Consider the following 19,675-nt stretch of genomic DNA (forward strand, 5'->3'; position numbering starts at 1 on the left):
TACTTTATAGATTGTTTGTATCAGTCACAAGGAGGAGAAATTGAAAGCCCCGACAGGCCAAATGATTTGTATAAAATCGTGCAGTTAGTTAAGTGGCAAAGTCAACTTGAATTCAGGTCTGTAGATTCTAAATCCTATTCTCTCCCCCCAAGTACATTCCTACCTTGTAGGTAAATAAATAAAAGAGCAACTGTTTGCTGACCATCTACTGGGTGCCAGGCTCTGTGCTCAGAATCTTCCCATTCTCCTAACGATCTTATTTTATAGAAGAGGAAACTGAATTACCAGCTTGTTAGCCATGGGAAGACTGGGATTTAAACCCTGCAAGACTTAAGACCCTCCTTCCATCTTCCCTCCTTCCCCTACCCCCTCAATCTGCCTCTGTCTCTCTGTGTTTCTTTTCCAATTAATCATGTATCGATTCCACTAAAGTGAGAATCTTATCTTAGCATTCTTAAAACGTAATGTATGCGTTGTGCCTACCTCAATACTCGGCACAGGGGAGGCGGCTGTTAATTCCCACCCCCAAATCACCCAGAGAAGTTCTTCTCACTAATTCCTTCTAGAAAAGACACAGCTCTTTTCCAGCTACCTGGTGGGGGAAGATTCTGTCTTTCCAACTTGGCTCGTGTTCCCTCAATGTGGGGAGCCGTGCCCTGCAAACTGTCTAGCCCAGCCCTTGCAGGGACACTTGGAAGAGCTGATGGCATCACGTCGGCACTGGGCACTCTTCCGGTAGTTTCTGGAAAATGAGTGAACAGGTAAACTCTGCAGGATCTCCACGTCCAGGCTTTTGTTTTTCCCTTCCTTCTTGTTTTGCAAAGAAAAGCCCCTGCTGGCCTTTTAAGCCCAAGGAAAACTTAACAAACACGAGCTGCAAACCACCTTGCTTTCTACCCGGCTTCAAATAACCTCCCGCCTCTGGAGATTTGCGTTCCAATCCCCGCAAAGGAGCAGTGAGAGGAAGCAGGATATTGAGTCTCATTAAGTTTCTTTGCAGCCTCAGTCCTCCTTCCCAGAGGGGGGGTAATACTCTTTTCATAACACTCGGCCCCTCTCACAAGTTGGCAGCTCCTTTCTCTCAACTTATATTCTTAGCTAAGAATGTGTTCACAGGGATTTTTTAAAAGCCTCCCCAAATACCTGTTTACCGACTTTCTCAGAGCGCTTCTGAGATGCACAAGGATGTTGGCTCTGAAGTCAGCTTCCTCTTGCTAATGAGGCTGAGGCTTTCAGCGCTTTCCCAGCACTCAGCTCTGCCCCACTCCCTTCCTCCTGGAACAATCCTCCTTCTCTGCTGAGCCCTGTCCCCACTGAAACTGCCGGTGTTGCCTAGGCCTTGGCCCAGATGCCTCCCCGCACCATCTGACAAATCAGAACCTAGTGTGGTTCTCTACACCTGGCTTCCATCTCAAGAGATCTTTGTCCAATCCTAAACACATCTATAGCTTTGCCATTCCCCAGGTCTGGTACTGTCCTGTTAAGAAGGTAGAGAGATATTTTCTGGTGTAGGTCTCCTGAGTTCTGAGATTTATCTGTTTTGATGAATTCTGTGATGATATATTGAACTCTAGCCTTGGAGTCTGCCCTAGAATAAGAAAATAATTAGCTCAGGAAATATTCTAAGTACTTTAGGCATTTAATCCTATAATAACCCTATAAAGTAGGCACTATCAGGCTCGGTGCCTGTGGCTCAAGTGGCTAAGAGGCCAGCCACATACACCTGAGCTGGCGGGTTCGAATCCAGCCTGGGCCTGCCAAACAATGATGGCTGCAACCAAAAAATAGCCAGGTGTTGTGGTGGGCGCCTGTAATCCCAGCTACTTGGGAGGCAGAGGCAGGAGAATCGCTTGAGCCCAGGAATTGGAGGTTGCTGTGAGCTGTGATGCCATAGTACTCTATGCAGGGCAACAGCTTGAGGTTCTGTCTCAAATAAATAAATAAATAAATAAAGTAGGCACTATTATTGTCCTCATTTTAGATGAGATGGGTGCGTTCGGAGTGATATGGCTATAGACTATTGTCCCTATTTTAAAGATGAGGAAAATAAGAGACACAAAGATTAAGTTACTTTTCCAATGCCACATAAACTAGGGAATGGTAAGATTATAATGCAGTCACTCTCACACACTTAACTTTGATGTTAAACTTCTCTAAGCAAGGGAATACCGGGGGTCAAGCTGAGCAATGGCCTTGGAGGAAGAAATTCCACCTTGCTTTCCTTCCAAAATCATTCTTCAATCATCTACCCCAGGAAAATGTTCTTGCCTTACCAGTCCTGTCCATCTCCTGATTCACATTTATTTGTGGCCTTTCCAGGGGGTGGCAGTGAGGCAGGCAAAGAAGCCAACTGAGAGAGCTTTCTAGGTGGTGACACTGGAGACCGTATTCAGAGGGAGTCTTGGTCTGAGGGGAGAGTAGTAGACTCCTTAAAGTCCCAGGAGTCTGTTACTCCATTCACTTCATTCTTCTACGAGAATGGCATGAGTGTGGGAATGATGACACAATAAGAGGCCGTTACTCCTCTAAACTTACTTGCACTCTGGTGTTGGGTTGATAGCACGTGTACATTACAGGGCACAGAAGTGAGTCACCAGAGTCTCACTAGAAACATCAAGCGCTCAGGGGTCCTCATGTGGGAGAGATCATCTTGGTTAGGGCAGAGGCAGAAGGTGCTGAGGACTATGTTCATTCATTTGAAGATAAGGTTTTCAAGGCTAAGGGACAGTATGAAGATGGTGATGTAGAAGAAATATTTGGGATTGGGTGAGAGAACCTGGGTGAAGTAAGAATGAGAAACAAGGCAGAAAATGTAAATTGTGGTCAAAATAGAAAGAACTTGACATGTTAGAGAGCATACTTAAGCATGGATAATAAGCATTAGAGAATAAGGAATCTAGATTGTATAATGTGTGCATTGGGGAGTTTTGAAGGTTTTAAGGTGGGAGGAAATGATCAGCAATAGCACCAATAGCCACATATAGAAGAGTTGAGGCCTTTGGGCTGCAGCTCAAAGCACAGGGATAATGGCCTAAGCCAAGGCACCAGCTGTGGAGATAGACAGGAAAGATGCACCATCTCATTTCACAGAGGAATGGAGGGAAGATGAGTGCAGGGCAGCAACAGGGACAGGAAAATAGCTGGGAATGGAGATTTTGGCAGATACAGTAGAGGACTGAAAAAAAGATATGTTGGGACTTTCTGGGTTTGAAGGGCTCAAAGAACCTGCAGTGGAGTCATCAGTGCACAATTTAGGATTATGGCATAAATTGGTGCAGTGTAATTCTGGTGGTCCCAGGAGAGAGGGGGGTCTCTGGGCCATAAAAGGATATTTGCTGCTACCTCCCACCCCAAACAAGGACAGATTTGCCCAAAGACAGATATTTTCTGATTTGCTTCTCATACAAGCAAAAGCCTGGTTGGTCCACAAGCACCACTGCCTTGAGTTCCTACCTCAGTGAAAAGATTTATTTTTTCTTCAATTGTGGATTGGAAAACAACATCCCCAAGCGAAAACCTTCAAAGCAAAGCATCTCTCCGACCCTTTCCTCCTATCTCTCACTCCTCTAGAATCCTTCTTCCCCAAGGGAGGTCATACAAACTAGAATCCTTTTTTCCAAAACAAGACATAAAACTTAAAAATATTGCTCTAACCTTCTTCCAAAGACCCTCATTCCAGAGGAAGGAAGAAATGCTCCAACAGCAAGAACAGTTAAAATCTGGCCAGACCTTTTTCAGTCTATTGCCATTAGGTCATATCCCTTTTGTCTAATCACATTTCTACATGACCATCCATGCATCTAACAAAAGCATAAGATCAGATAGTGTCCCCTGTATCTTGGGGTCTTTGTCCTAAAGATTCTCATGTTACAGAAAACAATAGTCAAATAAATTTGTTGAGGTTTTTTTCTTGTTAACCTGTCTTTTGTTACAGAGGTGTTGGCTGTGATCCTTGTGATAGGGAAGAAAGGAATCATCCCCTTTCCACCCTCGCTCACCTCAGTGGTCAGCTTAACCTCTTTGCCTGGACCACAGAGTAAGAAGATCCTGGATGGAGATTCCTGACACCTCCCTGGTCTTTCCTCCAGCTCCCATTCACACTGCTTTTCTGGATGTTATTCACAGTGATTTTTCTAATGCACTAGAAAGAAAATATCTCCTAGCTTCTCGCTGCTGCTTTATTAATTAAATCCAGAACCCTTACCCTTTTGGCAAAATAGTTTTGAGTTGGGAACATCTGCTTGCAATTCCATTGACGCTGCTGACCTTGATACCAACTGGAAGAAGTGAGAGCCTTCCTCTTGGAGTCCTTGCCCATAATAAAGTAAACATGGCATTGATTTTCCAAGCATGTTCCGTTGGGAGTAAATCTTCAATGAACGTTGTGTCCTTGCTGAGCATGAACTCACTCCACCTTTCTTCATTAGTTTGTCCATGGGCACCCTTGAGGAGTCCATAAATTGTGCAGGGCTTGAGAAGAATCAGTATGGAAAGGGATGAAGAAGAATGAGGTGGGGGGAACCCTACTAGTTTTTCTGTTCAAAAACAATTATAAACATTGTAGAGATAGTCATCATTCACAAAGAATATTCACAGATATCAATTTTTTTGATACACAGTCCACAAGGGAAAAATGCCAGTTTAGCCACAAAGCATTTATTGAGAACCTACTAGAAGTCAGAAAATTAAAGGCTCAGGAGATATGAAGATGCATGACAGACAGATCTGGCCCATAAAGAGCCCAACATCTCAGTAGAAAAGACAGATACGTCATTTTAAAAGGTAGAATCCTTAGGATCCATGAAATTTTCAAAGTATGCTCATTATTGAGAACCAGAACAAATAAATAAGAGGGAGACCTCAGAGGATGGGCTCTTTAACAGGATTCTGAAAACAGAAAAGATAAATGAGATCAAGGACTTTGCATGCAGAGGATACATAGGTCCAGAGGCATGAAACAGCAAGGCACATTTACAAGCCTTGTCTTACTGAGGAAAAAGTTGGGGATGGGTGCTCCGTGATGGGTTGGGGAGGGTCAGGAAGCCTATAGGTAGGGTAACCATGATTTCATAAAGTACCTTGCAGTCCTCACCAAGGACTTTGGAGCTTGGCCTTTATCCTGAGGGCCAAAGGAAGACAATCAGAGATTCTAAAAAAGAATCTAACTTTACATTTATATGTTCTAGGAGAATGATGTGAGTTTAGGTGTAGATATGTTAAATTTGAAGTTTCTACCTAAAATAGATATATCTGAACTAAACTCTCCATACAGTTTATTGGGAGTATGGGGCTAGAACATAGGGGAAGATTTGGGGAAGAGACACAGAGGTGGGAATGGTCCTACGAGTGGTAGTTGAGCCAGCATCCAAGATAAGGTCCCCTTGGAGTGTGTGAGAAGTGTGAGGGGAGTGTGAGGAGACAGAGACAGAGCTCTGGACAGCACCCCAAGATTTGCCAACATTCAAAAAGTGGGCTGAGCAAGAGAAGCCCATTAGGGAGATTAGGAAGGAAGATCCTGATCATCAGAAGACAGCAAACATAGACTGGGCTCAGGATAGTCAGGGCACATTTCAAAAAGGGGCATGGTCATCAAACTGAACGTAGAGAGATCAAATAAATTTGGGGACTGGATGATCTCCTGGACCCAGCAAATGTAAGAATCTATCAATGGAATAGTCTCAGATGGAAGCCAGAATGAGGCAGGCTCAGAGCTGAATGAGAAATAAGAAAATGAAGGTAGCAATTGGAGTCTTGTCTTTTAAAAAACTGAATTATAAAGAGAAGTAGGGAACGTTGAATCAATGGAGTTTGCATTTGTTTATTTTAAGGTTTGAGAGATTTGAGCACGCCTGTGTGACTGTGGGAAGGAGCCAGCCTGGAAGGGGAAGTTGAAGATAGGAGAGAAGAGATAATGGTAGGAACAAGGCCCTGGTCCCACAGGAGGCAAAGAGCTGTAGGTTGAAGTAAGTCCCAGAACACACAGGAGGTGTGGCCTTGGACAGGAAGAAGAGCATCTTTTCCTCCAAAGGAGGTTGAACGGGTCTAAAGCCATTGACAAGATAATAGTTGTCAGATCAGAGGAAGCAGCCAGAAAGGAAATGAAATCGATTGTTTTGAGGCTAACACAAGCTGATTGGGTGAAATCACACCTCAACTTTTTGACCTGACATCATCCTGATGGAAAACTCTATACAACAAAAGCTTTCCAAGCTCTGGCCAGTGGCCCATATATGTGACAAAGCCAAATACTGTGGTCAAAAAATGTAGATACTTCTTGGAGGCAGTGTCAAGGAGACATTGTCAATAATGAAAAAAATGCTTCAAAAGGAAAGTACAAATGATCTCCAGATGGCAGCTGGTGGTATAATTATTGTGCAGGTAGATGTCTCCAACTCTGTAACTCCTGATTCATTCCCAATCTCATGTACAGTTTACTTAAAAATTAACCCTAGTTAAACATGCCGTCCCAAAGGCCAAGTGGGTTTGATGTGTCGTGGATGGGTAATTGAAATTATCCGCTGCCCAAGTTATAGCCATTCCTTGACCTTAACAGACATTCAATTCCTAGTGGAGGCTCTATCTGGAGATCATTTCTGGGATCAAATACTGCGAAATGAATCAGGCACAACTAAAGGACCTCTCAATTTACGTTGAGAGTTAGGGGGCTTCTGTATCCTTCTGAGAACCATGGCATTTCCAATCTAGAGGGTGAAATTGGTTTGATGTTGCCTCCCTGAGCCTCCCTCTTTTAGTGTTTTCTTTTTGCTCCCTTGGCAACTAGATCTTCTTCTCTCCTTCAGTCAGGCCACCTGCTAATTGCTACACTTCACCTGCCACGAAAATTCACTTTCAGCATGGTGTCTGAAATTACGTTAGTCATTTACACTTTGAATGTAAATCCAAGGAATTGTGTTTAGCCTCTAAGGGGCATGGTTACATGAAGTCTCCCTTTTAATTTTATTAAAGGCTTTGAGTCCTTTTAGAAGGTGCTGGGCATTCAGAAGCAGGAGAGAAGAGGGTTTGGGAGACTGGAACCTTTCTTTGCACTCGGGAACCCCTGTAACTCTGCTCCTGGTTGATTTTGCCTGAAACAGAGGCTCCTATCTATGATGGGGCAAAGGGATGTCACTGGGGTCCCCTCTCACCCCAGGCATAAGCCACAAAGATTCAGCCACTGTGACTACTGGCCTTTCCTTCATACAGCCCTTGGGTGAACATCTCAAATCTTCCCAAACCAGGCAGAACACTCAGCCATTTTCCTGAGGTGACTGTCCAGCAATGACCAGAGCCTTTGAATATGTCCCTCTCTGGCATGATGCCTGTATTCTTTCTTTGTAGTTTTTTTTTTTTTTTTTTCTGAGACAGAGTCTCATAGCATAGCTCACAGCAACCTCAACCTCTTGGGCTCAAGCAATCCTCTTGTCTCAGTTTTTTTTCATTTTTAGTAAAGATGGGGTCTTACTGTTGCTCAGGCTGGTCTCGAACTTTGTGACCTCAAGCAATCCACCTACCTGGGCCTCCCGGAGTGCTAGGATTATAGGTGTGAGCCACCGCACCCAGTCTGTAGTTCTTTGTTGGTGGAAAATGGATGTAATGTAGCACAAATACTTGGCGACAAATACAATTCTTAATTAGCAGAAAAACAGTATTATTTTACTATGTTTCCCAAACCTTGATGACTCTCCTGTCCCCTTACTGGAGCCAGTGGCAATTGCATGGTCCTAGCCCTTTAACTGGACCTGAACACCTGTGGATGCCAGTAGTTTAGGTTGTTTGAACAGGAGCTTTGTGTAGACCATTTCACTCAAGCTCCATCTTCAGGCAAACTAGTATGCCTTGAAAAAGTCTTGTTTCTTTAACCTTGTTTCATACATATTTCTACAGCAAGGGTTGAAAAATAGGAGCTGACACCATGTGGATTATTTATATGAATAAAATCCCATCAGACCACTCATGATGTACTACAAACACTTGCTATTCTGCTACTCTGGCCCTAGGAAAACCAATTGCAGTTGACACAGTAATCAGTTGCCCCTGAGAACGTGGTTCCTTTAAAATTGTCAGAGGCTCCAATGAAAACACCAGGAGGTTTTGAGCTCAGGGTCCAGCCCCTGGGATTGCTGTGACTCAGTAGCCCTAAAGTAAAGTTTTCACAGACACTAAAATCAACATCTGACATAGAATCTTGGGTAGACTGAAGCTCTATTTCCCTTCCAAACAGGACTTGCTTCCCTGTCCCTGAAAGGAGTTTAGTGCTAGGGCACCCAGGAATGATGGAGAGCCTGCCCTAAAGTGTGGGACCTCAGGGAAGGAAACTTACACAGCAAGGTAAAGTTTTTGAATATTTTTCTTTATTCTAAAAGTGATACATGCCTGCTGAGGAAATCCGAGAAATACAGGCATGAAGAAGAAAATTAAAATCACTCATCATTCCAGCTACCCATCTCATTCTGGTGAATTTCCTTTGAGCCTTTTGTGTATTTTACAAAATGGAAGCCTGTCATATATACAATTTTATATCCTGATTTTTGAGCTTTCCACTGTATCATGAACATAACAACTTTGATTATAAAGTCTCAGACTCACTGGAGCATAAACACGACATGCTTTTACTTTTCCAATAATTTCCTATTTCTGTGCCATGTCAAATCCTCCGCTCCCACTGGGGAAAAGACACCTTAGACAATAGCACAATCTTTTTCCATAACTTTTCAGTCATGTTCAGTTATTAAAATGGTGTCATTTTGGTTCTTAAGCCTAGTCTTTCATATTAGAAGAAATTCAATCTCATGGTCAACTAATTCCAAGTTCCCCTAAGATTTCCTCCTGCCCCCCAAAGGTGGGCTGGACTTTCAGCTTCTGCTGGAAAGTCGAGAGTGGGCAGAGAGCACAGTCTGTGTTTTCCCATACATCCTCTCTCCCTTCCTGCCCTTGCCCCCCTACTGTAAAGGAGTATGCGGGGGGGGGGGGGAGGAAAAAACAGAACAAAAGCAAAATCTGCTTACATGACTGCAAGTTGCTGCCCTTCCTCTTGGTCACCACTGCTACCTTGGCTCTTAGCCACTGGGTCCATGTGAATGAGCAGGGTCTGACCAAACAAGTCTCACCAAGGAAGGGCTCCTCCCCACAGTACTCCTTTTTGTCACAAACCTCAGCAGCCCTGTCATGCCCGTATCTCTCCATGGCCTTAATAGGAGGCCAGTGGGCATAGGGAATGTCTATAGGGCACACCAGTCTATAGGGCTGGTGTCCTTGCCCCCTCAGTCGGCCATCCCACACAGCCTCCCCACCCCCTGCAGTGATGTCCCCAGCTATGATAGAACCAGGGAATGAGATGTCAAGCTGTCCCTCCTGGAGTCATTCTCATTTTTACAACATTCTCTTGGGTCCTAGTCTTTGGGTTTGAAGATGAGGATAAGTTGCATTTTCTCCATCTCTTCTTCCACAGGGAGATAAAGAGTGAATAAACTTTCTTCACAAACACCATTCTCCATAAAAATACAACTTCATTTTACATCTCTATGATTAAAAAGCCACCAAATAAATCAGTTCAACTTTTGTCAACTGTGTCAGTATGAGGAGTCTCAAGATTACAATCTCATTGCAACTCAGATTATTTAATCACTTTGTTTTCAAGCGTTCTCTGCTGTAAATCACACTACTCCCCAGGGTAGAAGTCTCTATCAGTACCATCCTATAGCAAAGGCACTTTGAAAGCATTTTTTCCCATAGCTCTTTTGTTTCTTCACATGGATTTCCAAACTGCTATGCATTTAGGTTGTTTCTATTTTTATATTATAAGCAATGCTGTGATACACATCTTTGCTCACATTTTAGATAGTTTTCTTAGGATTATAACTAACGGTTATTAAGCATCTTGGCATTTTGTTAAGCACTTTGCAAGCATTATCATTTTAGTCCTCATAAGACATAGATACAATTACTGGTGATGGATACACAGAAATTATTCATTTATTAAACATAATATTGAGCTCCTCACACATGTGAGGCATTGTTCTCAGCGTTCTCATTAATCTCTGCCTTCCCTGACTTTGATGCACTGCACAAGTTGCTATGTGACCTTAGTGCCTGGAAGAAAGCAGGGCAAGATAACTTTCCACACAGGCTTGGAAAATCTCTCAGACGCCAGCATCCTGGGCGCAGGCCCCACGTGCTCCCTTCTTCCCAAAAATAAATTACAAAGTGCAGATTATGCCAAAAGTCATCAGGAAAAGTCCCAGAGGCTTGCTGCAGTGTCCCACGGCCCTTGAACAGCAAGATGTGTGCTGTGCCCTCTCCAAGGTGCTGAAAACAGCCACGCTGCCTGTGTATTCACAAAGAAGAACCCTATATTTGATCATCACTCGATCCTCAGAAATGTTAGCAGGACAGATGCTTTGTCTGCTATTCACTATTTAAGTTAAAAAAGGAACTTGGTTCTTGAATTTTTCTCCTTTATCCTTCCCCCAGGACAAAGTGGTACTAAGGTATACAGTAGCATTCATGTCCTATGTGGAGTAACTCATCCTTCCTGGGGGTGATGGAATGAGAAAGACATCTTAAGATATCTAAATGTTTGAAATCTCTCCTTAATATTATGTTAGTAATAGGTGTGGTTGGGGAGAAACTGTGGGAGAAATGGTATATTTCATGGCTGCTCTGAGTAATCTTGCCTTCCTATCTATACTAATGCTTTGTCCTGTTCTACTGGGAAAACAGTAGAATTTGGAAAGGAGGCAGATGTTATGCACGTAGTCTCTAGTGGGTCTACAGTCTTATAGTCGCAGGTTTGAATTTTGTTTCTGTAATAAATTTGTTTAATATTATTGCTATCTTGGTATCCATTTTGAGGCCAAACTTGAGTTATTTAAAACATAGTCATACTTTGTCACTTTTGATCTAGTGAAAACTCTCCCTTCCTGTGTGGCTGATTGTGATGTAGCCTCCCTGCTCCTCGTTTCACTGACCCAGAACCCAAAACAACTTACACCTGCTCACCAAGATGCAATCTAATGGTCAATACCACAATCATATAAATAAGTTCCCTCCACACCTGTGTTTTCTTTAAATTAACCAATATACAGCCCTCATTGGAATGCCTAAGGGATAACACCTGTGGATCTTAATAGACGTTTAGTCTCACTAATGCATAATAAATCCTTATCTCTTTCTCTCATTTTCTCTTTCTTTCTTATCCCCCATCTACTTGGTGAGCTCCCTGACACCTCTAGATTTCCTGTCAGACCCTCAGTTGGCGTTTCTAACATTTCTGGGACCTGTGAGTAATAAATTTCTTCGGTTTCATGCATTTTGGTTTTGCCTTCTCATCACATGACACACCTGAACTTAACTCCCCCCCATCAGGGCTCTCCTGGAACATGCCTTTCTTGGCTTATAAATCCTCTCAACAGAGAGGCCTCAAGAACAAATCAAAAAGAAACCATAACAATAAAAGTTTCAAGTGTCATGGTATGTATCAGTTAGGATTAGCTACATCTCCAAATAGGAGAAAACAAAACTTGTGACTAAAAAGGATTAATTTTTCCTCAGCTAAATTCATAGATATAGGCCGTACCAAGCTGTGTACATTCTCAAGAATGCCGGTGAGAACACAGCTTCCTGTCTTTGCTTTATGCCTTGTGATCATGTGATTTTCAACCTTGGAGGGCTTCATGTCTATGTTTCAGGCTGCAAGAACAGACAAGGAGATGAATCTGTCTCTTTAAAAAAGTATTCCAGGAGATTCACCCAGGAACTTCAATTTACACCTTATTGATTAGGCTTTCTTAGTGCAAGAGAAAGTATGAAAGACAACGTTTTAGTTTTCAAATCTCTATAGTAAGAAAGGCAAGGAAGAAGACAGCTGTGAATGCCTCATATCTGGGTGACCTTGATTAGATTACTTGACCTACAGAAACACTTTCATTCATACATCTATCATATAAAATGGGGGTGATATTGCCTACCTTGTAGAATTATTTCAAAGATTGATATAATGCATGATAAATCTTTATCACAGTGCCTGGCATGCCATGAAGTTCTCTACAAACTTTCTTTTAGCAGTTAGACCAAGGTTCATACAACATGAAGAGAAAGAAACATACAATTCAGGGAAGGGTTGCAGCCTCTCACCCTAGGATTTCTTACTTAGCTGGGCATTCGGATGAATTCTGAGAACTCATATTGCTGATCTCTATGTATTGACTGTAGCCAGCAGAAATCAAGAAACTACCAACAATCTTGATTGTCTTTGCAGTAGAAGGTATTACACACAGAATAGTGAAGAATGCAGTGCCATTTGGCATGCTTGTGATGATCTTCCTCACTTTCATAATTGTGTCACTGAAGAGTTGTGAGTAAAGATATTTGGTTAATACCTTTGTATGTGGAATTGGTTGGTTTGGATGTGGGACCTCATTCTGCCACTTAATATCAGTGTGACCTTGGGGTGAACCTCTTTGGAGTTCAGTTTACTCATCTGTACATTGGAGATATAGTAATTCTCCTCCACCTCACAAGATTTGGGAGATCAAATGAAGGATTGGCAGGGATGTATATCAAAGAAAGGGAGGTCTTGGTGACTGTTATCTGGAAGAAGACCCCTTCTTTCTTGTGGATACATTTATCTGAAGAGACTCAGCCACTCTGATCTCCTCTAGATCTGGGGACATGGGCTCAGATGCCAAGCAGGTAGTTTGCCTCTGTCTCCTTCCTACAATTCTGTGATCATCCACTGCTCCTCTAAGTTATTTATGCTTCTAACTCTCTCTAGTGTAGGACTCAGCTCCAGTTTGCATCACAAGAGGACAAGAATGGCAACAGTTTTCAGGCAAGAGAAAATTAATTTTGTAGAGACCTAATATGTGCTGAGCACTATGCTGGGTGCTGCACATGTGGAATATGTTTCAACTTTCAAATGCCCCTACCAGATATGTTTTATACATATATATACATATATATATAATTTTTTTAATGAGAAAAATGAAGTTCTGAAAGTGAGCAACTTGCCCATGTTTGCAATGCCAGTAACTAGTCAGAGTGGAATTGAAACCCACTAAAGATATCATGGAGTATCAAGTAGAGGACAGTTTGTCCAACATTGTCATATTAAAGATGACAATTACAAGGGTTATAGCAATGACATGATTTGCTCAAGGTCATGCAGTGATAGAACTGGGTTCCAGAATGGACAAAATAATTTTCCTGGTGTGTGATCGTGTATTCCTGATGGTAGAATTTCAGGCATCCGCTGAGGGATGGGAGTGGTTCCTCAGGCAACAGGACCACTTACCCACCAAAAATCATACTAGAAGACCCTGCCACTAATGGTGTGGTGTTTGCTATTGGATTGGATATTGACAGAGATTCTGCTGCTACATTTGCAAATATATCTTATGGAGGGACCTGCCAAGCTTTGCTTGGGAGTCCAATGAGGATCCTGGGGGAGGAGGTGGAGAGAGGGGAGAACAGAAGAGAAATGAAAAGTAAGAGAGAGCAAAACGAGGCAAGGAGAAAATCAATGCCTCATTGCAAGCAGGTGGGAACTGCAGTTGTGATGAATATTTGCTGTATAGCAGTCTAATGATTTTAGAAATGTTTTTTTTCAACTGTACTGAGCACTTGTGGGATTGTTTTTCAAGAAATAAAATACATTAAAGCTCAGTCATTAAGAGCTTGAAGGAGGAGGGAGTGCAGCTCCAAGCCCATTAGCACACCCTGTCGTTAAGTAAAGGCCTCATTCCTAATGCATTTTTAATTTATTCTGTTTTGTAAAATAAAACTTTAACTGATCCTTGTATCATCAAATTGGTAGGCAGCTCCCAAGCCTGTTCCCAGCCATGGAGCTCTGCTGAGCTGCAAGGTGGTCACAGCTGAGTTGCAGGCCCGAGCGCTCTCCTGCCCCGGGCTTCCTGGTGGTTATGCCTGGCTCAGCTCTTTGCAGAAGCCCTGACCAGTTGCTCCCTTGCTGAGGAAGCTCTTTAGTGCTGCTGGGATTGTAGTTGGAGATGGGAAGAATGTCAGGCTGGAAATGTTTAGCTTCTTAGAAAAAATGTGGGGAGAGGAAGGCAGTGAGACCTGGGACCGGTAACCATTGAATGAACCCTCCCTGAGGACACTGAAGACCCAGGGGGCATTCTGGCCAGAGAAGTGGGAGAGGGCGGGATGAACTCTGGACTGCATTAGTGCACCTAATCTTTGCAGCCCTGTGAAGTGGAAAAAAATTTTTATTATGGAGATGAGAGAATTATGACTTAAAAAGATTAAGTTTTTTGTTCAAGGACAGATTGACAATCAGTGACAGTGTTTACCTCCTGATTCAGGTTGGTCTGACTCTCCTGGGGAAGGTGGAAGAAGGGTTAATAAGATGGCCATAAAAGGATTATTTTTCAACCCTACTCCTAGAGTGAATTTTGTACTAGGTTTAAAACCAGCATTGCCTCCAAAAAAAGACAGAAAAGCCGCTTGTCAGAGGTACAACTTACCAAGAGGATTTGGATTTTCATTTTTATTTTTCTTCCCTACTTAATTTCTTCCTATGAACCTAACCCCTCCTCCTTCAGTTCTCAGCTCTAATGTCTCCATATCAGAACTGTCCGGGCTGGCAGGTGCACAGGGCTTTGGTCCAGGAGGATCTGGAATTGGTGGGAGCAGGGTGGAGTGGCCTCCACTGAGCATTGCAACCAGGGGAGGGGTCAGTGGTGGGGCTGGTCAGGCTGGAGCAGCCCAGTAGGAGAGGGCAGAGGCCTGAGGCTCAGCCTAGAGAAAGGGACCACGGGGATCCCTGAACAGGCCCCAAGGATCTGGCTGGCTGCTCAAGGGGTGAGCGTCCTCAGAAGCTCTTGTCCAGTTGGACACACACGTGGCTCCTGATGTGGGGAGGGCTTCCTAGAGTGGGAAGAGGCAGATTTCACAGAGCGGGCAGTTTGGGATGGCAGGTCCATTTGCAAGTTTACCAGGGGAGCGTTAGCCCTCCCCAAATGCGTCTAAGAACCAGCCACTTTCTCCAGAGATGTTTTTTCTGAAAATTTGGGCCAAAAAATGTGGCTGTGCATTATATACTAGAGCACAGTTTATACTGTACTATAACATAGTTTGCTGTATTGCACACAGCAAAATGCAATACCTCGAAGATTACCCACACCAATGCTCTCATTTTTAGAGATGAAGAAGAGGCCCAGAGAAGTAAAGTGATTTTCCCAAAGTCAAAAAGCTTGTCGACCCAAGGCTTCCTATGACCAGTTTGGTTGTCTTTCCATACACCAGCCAAGCTGCCACTTGGGGTTGGGATTCTCATCTCTGAGGACACCTGGGGCATTTTCAGAGAGCTATGTGTCCTCTAGTCCTTGTGGGAAACCTGGGTCAGTTCTACAGTTGGGAAAGTTTATCAGGTTAGGAGCAGTGAGGGGCTGAGACGCTTGCTGCAGCAAATAGAGATAGAAAGGCCATCTGCCCGTGTCTCCTTTCTCCATCTCTGTTTGTTGATACTGATTACCTACCTTAGCCTACACACCTGGCTGGCTGTGACTGCAGGTGCAATAGGAAGCTGCTTTCCTGATGTGATTTATGAGGCTCTGGGAAGGACCTCTTGCTCCACATCTGACTTTCCAGAAGGCCTCTAACAGACCGCGCTGCCTGCCACAGCCACACTGAGAAGCAGTCTTTCTGGGAGAAGGAGGAACACTGTGACTTGAAGTCCACTCAAAGGTGAAGTGACTTGTAGCAGACCAGGCACAGATTCCCTATGAAGTGTCAAGTAAGCATGTTGATGGAATGAGGGTGGAAAGACCATTTTCTGTGCCTACAAACCTGCCCCACACTCCGGTCAGCAATGCTTGCTCTTTCTGGTAGAGACTTTTGCCAGGTCTCCCATCATCACCCTTGGGCACCCAGGAGATTTCTGCCTGCCTTAAAGGAGCACTTCCCTGGGAAGAGACTTCTGAATTTGCAATTAACTATGAAAAAACCCCACACTTTTATTAAGCATCTATTTGTGTCCAATATTATGTCAGCTGCTTTCACATAGTTTTTCAGCCACAGAAGACAGATGAGATTATTCCAATTAAAGGATGAGGAATCCTAAACTCAGAGAGGTACGTAAACTTGAGCTTGTGTACACAGACCAGTCAATCCAGCAAGCTCTGGTCCTTAAAGCTCAGGTAAGGCTGCCTCTTTGACCAAGCTGACTGTGGTGACTGGGGGTGTGGCGGCCAGCCGGGGCTGCCTTTTGGTGGCTTTGCCCATGAGCACAAGACTCCCCATCCCAGAGAATCTCTTGGGGAGTCATGGCAATGGTCATCCTTCAGGAAGCAAATCTGCAGGCCACAGGGAGGAACACTGCCAAGAAAACGGTCTGAAGCAAAAGCAATTACCACCCCTGCTTGTTACTGTCGTGGTGATCCATGAGGCCAAATCGGGGCTCAGTGTTCCAGCCCCTAATCTGGGAAAGATGCATAGTAATGGGTCAGATCACCAGGTCTACCTTAATTGCTGTTTTTAATCTTCATTACCATTGAGAAAGCCGTGGCGAGACCCTTAGAGCTTCCTTTCCCGGTACTAGAATGTTAATGTTAACCTCTGCAGCGCTAAGTCCGATACCCAGTAGCCTTCTCCCCTCTTGCCAGTACCACCTGGACTTTTCTCCCGGGATAATCTAAAAAGGGTCTTCCTCATCTTTCATGAAAACACCTTTTTTATTTCTCTTGATAGCCCGACCCCTCTGTGACTTCAGTATTTTTCAGCTTCGCTGGTACTTTATTTTCAGGATACTGATCATAACAAATCACTTTTTCTATTTTCATGACATTTGCAGCACACAGGTTTGTTGATAAAATAACCCACAGTGCATGATGTTGGTGGTGACTGGGTGGGACATGGCTTCTGCTGGCAGCCAGTTCTGGGACCTGTGCTGGCCTGCCAAGTAACACAGGCTGTTAGGAAGTTGGGCCTTCACATGTCCCACCAACTACTTTCCCTCCACCCATTCTCCCCCCTCCCCTCCCCTCCCCTCCCGTCCCCTCCCTCTTCCCTTTCCCCTTCTTCTTGGGCTAGAGTTGGGTCATAGCTTTCATAAGAACGCTATTAATTGGTTTCATAGTAAGACCGAGCACATTGGATACTTTTTCTTCCATTCTTGAGATACTTTGCTAAGAGGAATATGTTCCAGCTCCAAGTGTAGAATATAAAAGTCTTACCACAATAACTAAGAAAATGCCATGAAAGCTATGTTGACCAGTTTGATGAAAGCATTTCAAATTGTATGTAAAACCAGCACATGATTGCATTAATGTACACAGCTATGATTTAATTAAAAAACAAAGAAAAGAAATAAATAAATGTATTGCAAAAAAAAAAAGAAGAAAGAAAGTTGGGCCTTTCAGCTCAGGAGCCTTGTGGGCTCAATTGCTTCATAAGGGAAAGAAAACTGCAAATTGGAGAAAATGCTGCTTATGGAAGAGACAACTGGGTTTTAAAGGATGTTGTATGTCAGTGAGGAAAGGCTGGGGTGTAGTGGGAAGTAAGTGTGAGAGGTTGAGGACCTCAGTGTGAGGTCAGAAGGAGAGTCCTTGATGAACGTAACTCAAATTGGGAAGCAATAATAGAATGCCCAGGTCAAGTGAGTCCAGGTATAAATCGGCCTCCTTGTTTCTCTGCCTCAGGAGAGTATTGCTGTAACTCAGCACAGTCAGCTGCAATTTTCTCTATCCTGAGAGTACTTAGAATAGGGGTCTCCTGGGATCACAAGAAACCATCTGGGCTGATGGCCTGGTTTTTCCCATGAGGAAATGAAGCCCCACAGAGATGAAGTGGTTTGTATGTCACAGAACCACCCCATGGCAAAGATGGGGCTGGATCCTGGGGCTTTGACCTTTGAGTTCCATGCTCTTCCATTTAACAAATGCATCCATCCTTGCATCTGTCCATCCATCTGTCCATCCATCCATCCATCCGTCCAACAGTCTTTTTCTAGCATACTCTGAACCAGGATTTCCAGGTTGATTGTTTTTATAGTTGGCACCAAATTACTTTTATAATCTCCTGGCCACTTACCCAAGATAGGCCCAAGGCACCTCCCAAAGGAACTCCTTTCCATCGTGGAATGAATTGGTAAACAGAATGTGGCATATGCATACAATGGACAATACTGAGGCACAAAAATGCAATGCTGACACATGCTGCAGTGTGGATGGACCTTGAAAACATCTCACTACGTGATAGAAGCCAGACACAAACTGATCACATTTATGTGAGTCTGAACAGGCAAATCTTCAGGGACAGAGAGCAGGGGCTGGGGAGTGACTGCGTGATAGAGACAGGGTTTTCCTTAGGAGTGATACAAGATGTTTTGGAATGTGATATAGATGGTGGTAGTGTAGCATTGTGAATATACTAAATGCCACTGAAATGTACACTTTATTTATTTATTTGGAGACAGAGTCTCACTCTGTCACCCTGGGTAGAGTGCCATGGTGTCATAGCTCACAGGAACCTCAAACTCTTGGGCTCAAGAGATCTTCTTGTCCCAGCTTCCCAAGTAGCTGGGACTATAGGCACCTGCCATAACACTTAGCTAGGTTTTTCTATTTTTAGTAGAGATGGGGTCTCTCTCTTGCTCAGGGTGGGTCTTGATCTCCTGGCCTCAAGCAGTCCTTTTGCCTTGGCCTCCCAGAGTGTTAGGATTACAGGCATGAGCCACTGTACCTGACCTAAAATGTACACTTTAAAATGGGCATCACGTTACCAAACTTCAGGTTATACTACAAATCTGTAGTGATCAAAGCAGCATGGTACTAGTACAAAAATAGTGACGTGGATATATGGAACAGAATAGAGAATCTAGAGGTGAACCCAGCCACATATCATCATTCGATTTTTGATAAGCCTAACAAAAGCATACATTGGGGAAAAGATTCTATATTTAACAAATGGTGCTGGGAGAACTGGCTAGCAACCTGTACAAGACTGAAACTGGACCCTCACCTTTCCTCACTAACAAAAATTGATTCTCACTGGATAAAAGATTTAAACTTAAGACATGAAACTATAAAAATACTAAAAGAGAGTGTAGGGAAAACACTTGATGATATTGGCCTGGGAAATATTTTATGAGGAGGACCCCCCGAACCCCCAGCAATTGAAGCAACACCAAAAATATATTATTGGAATCTTATCAAGCTAAAAACCTGCACAGCTAAGGATACTACAGGTAAGGCAAAGAGACAGCCTTCAGAATGGGAGAAGATTTTTGCAGGTCATGATTCCAACAAAGGTCTGATAGCTAGAATCTACAGAGAACTCAAACTAATCAAAAGAAAAGAACAAACAACCCCATTTCTTTGTGGGCAAGAGACTTGAACAGAAACTTCTCTGAAGATGACAGATGAATGGCCAACAAACACATGAAAAAATGCTCATCATCTTTAATCATCGGAGAAATGCAAATCAAAACTACTTTGAAATATCACTTAACTCCAGTAAGTTTAGCCTACATAGCAAAATCTCCAAACTGCAGATGTAGACATTGGTGTGGATATGGAGAGAAGGGAACACTTCTACACTGCTGATGGGACTGCAAGCTACTACAGCCTAGTTTGGAAAGAAGTATGGAAAATTCTCAGAGAACTAAAAGTTGACCTACCATTTGATCCTATAATTCCATTATTAGGTATCTACCCAG

This window comes from Otolemur garnettii, unplaced genomic scaffold (assembly GCF_000181295.1).
Source record: "Otolemur garnettii isolate 467f Iridium unplaced genomic scaffold, OtoGar3 scaffold00073, whole genome shotgun sequence".
Taxonomy (NCBI): domain Eukaryota; kingdom Metazoa; phylum Chordata; class Mammalia; order Primates; family Galagidae; genus Otolemur; species Otolemur garnettii.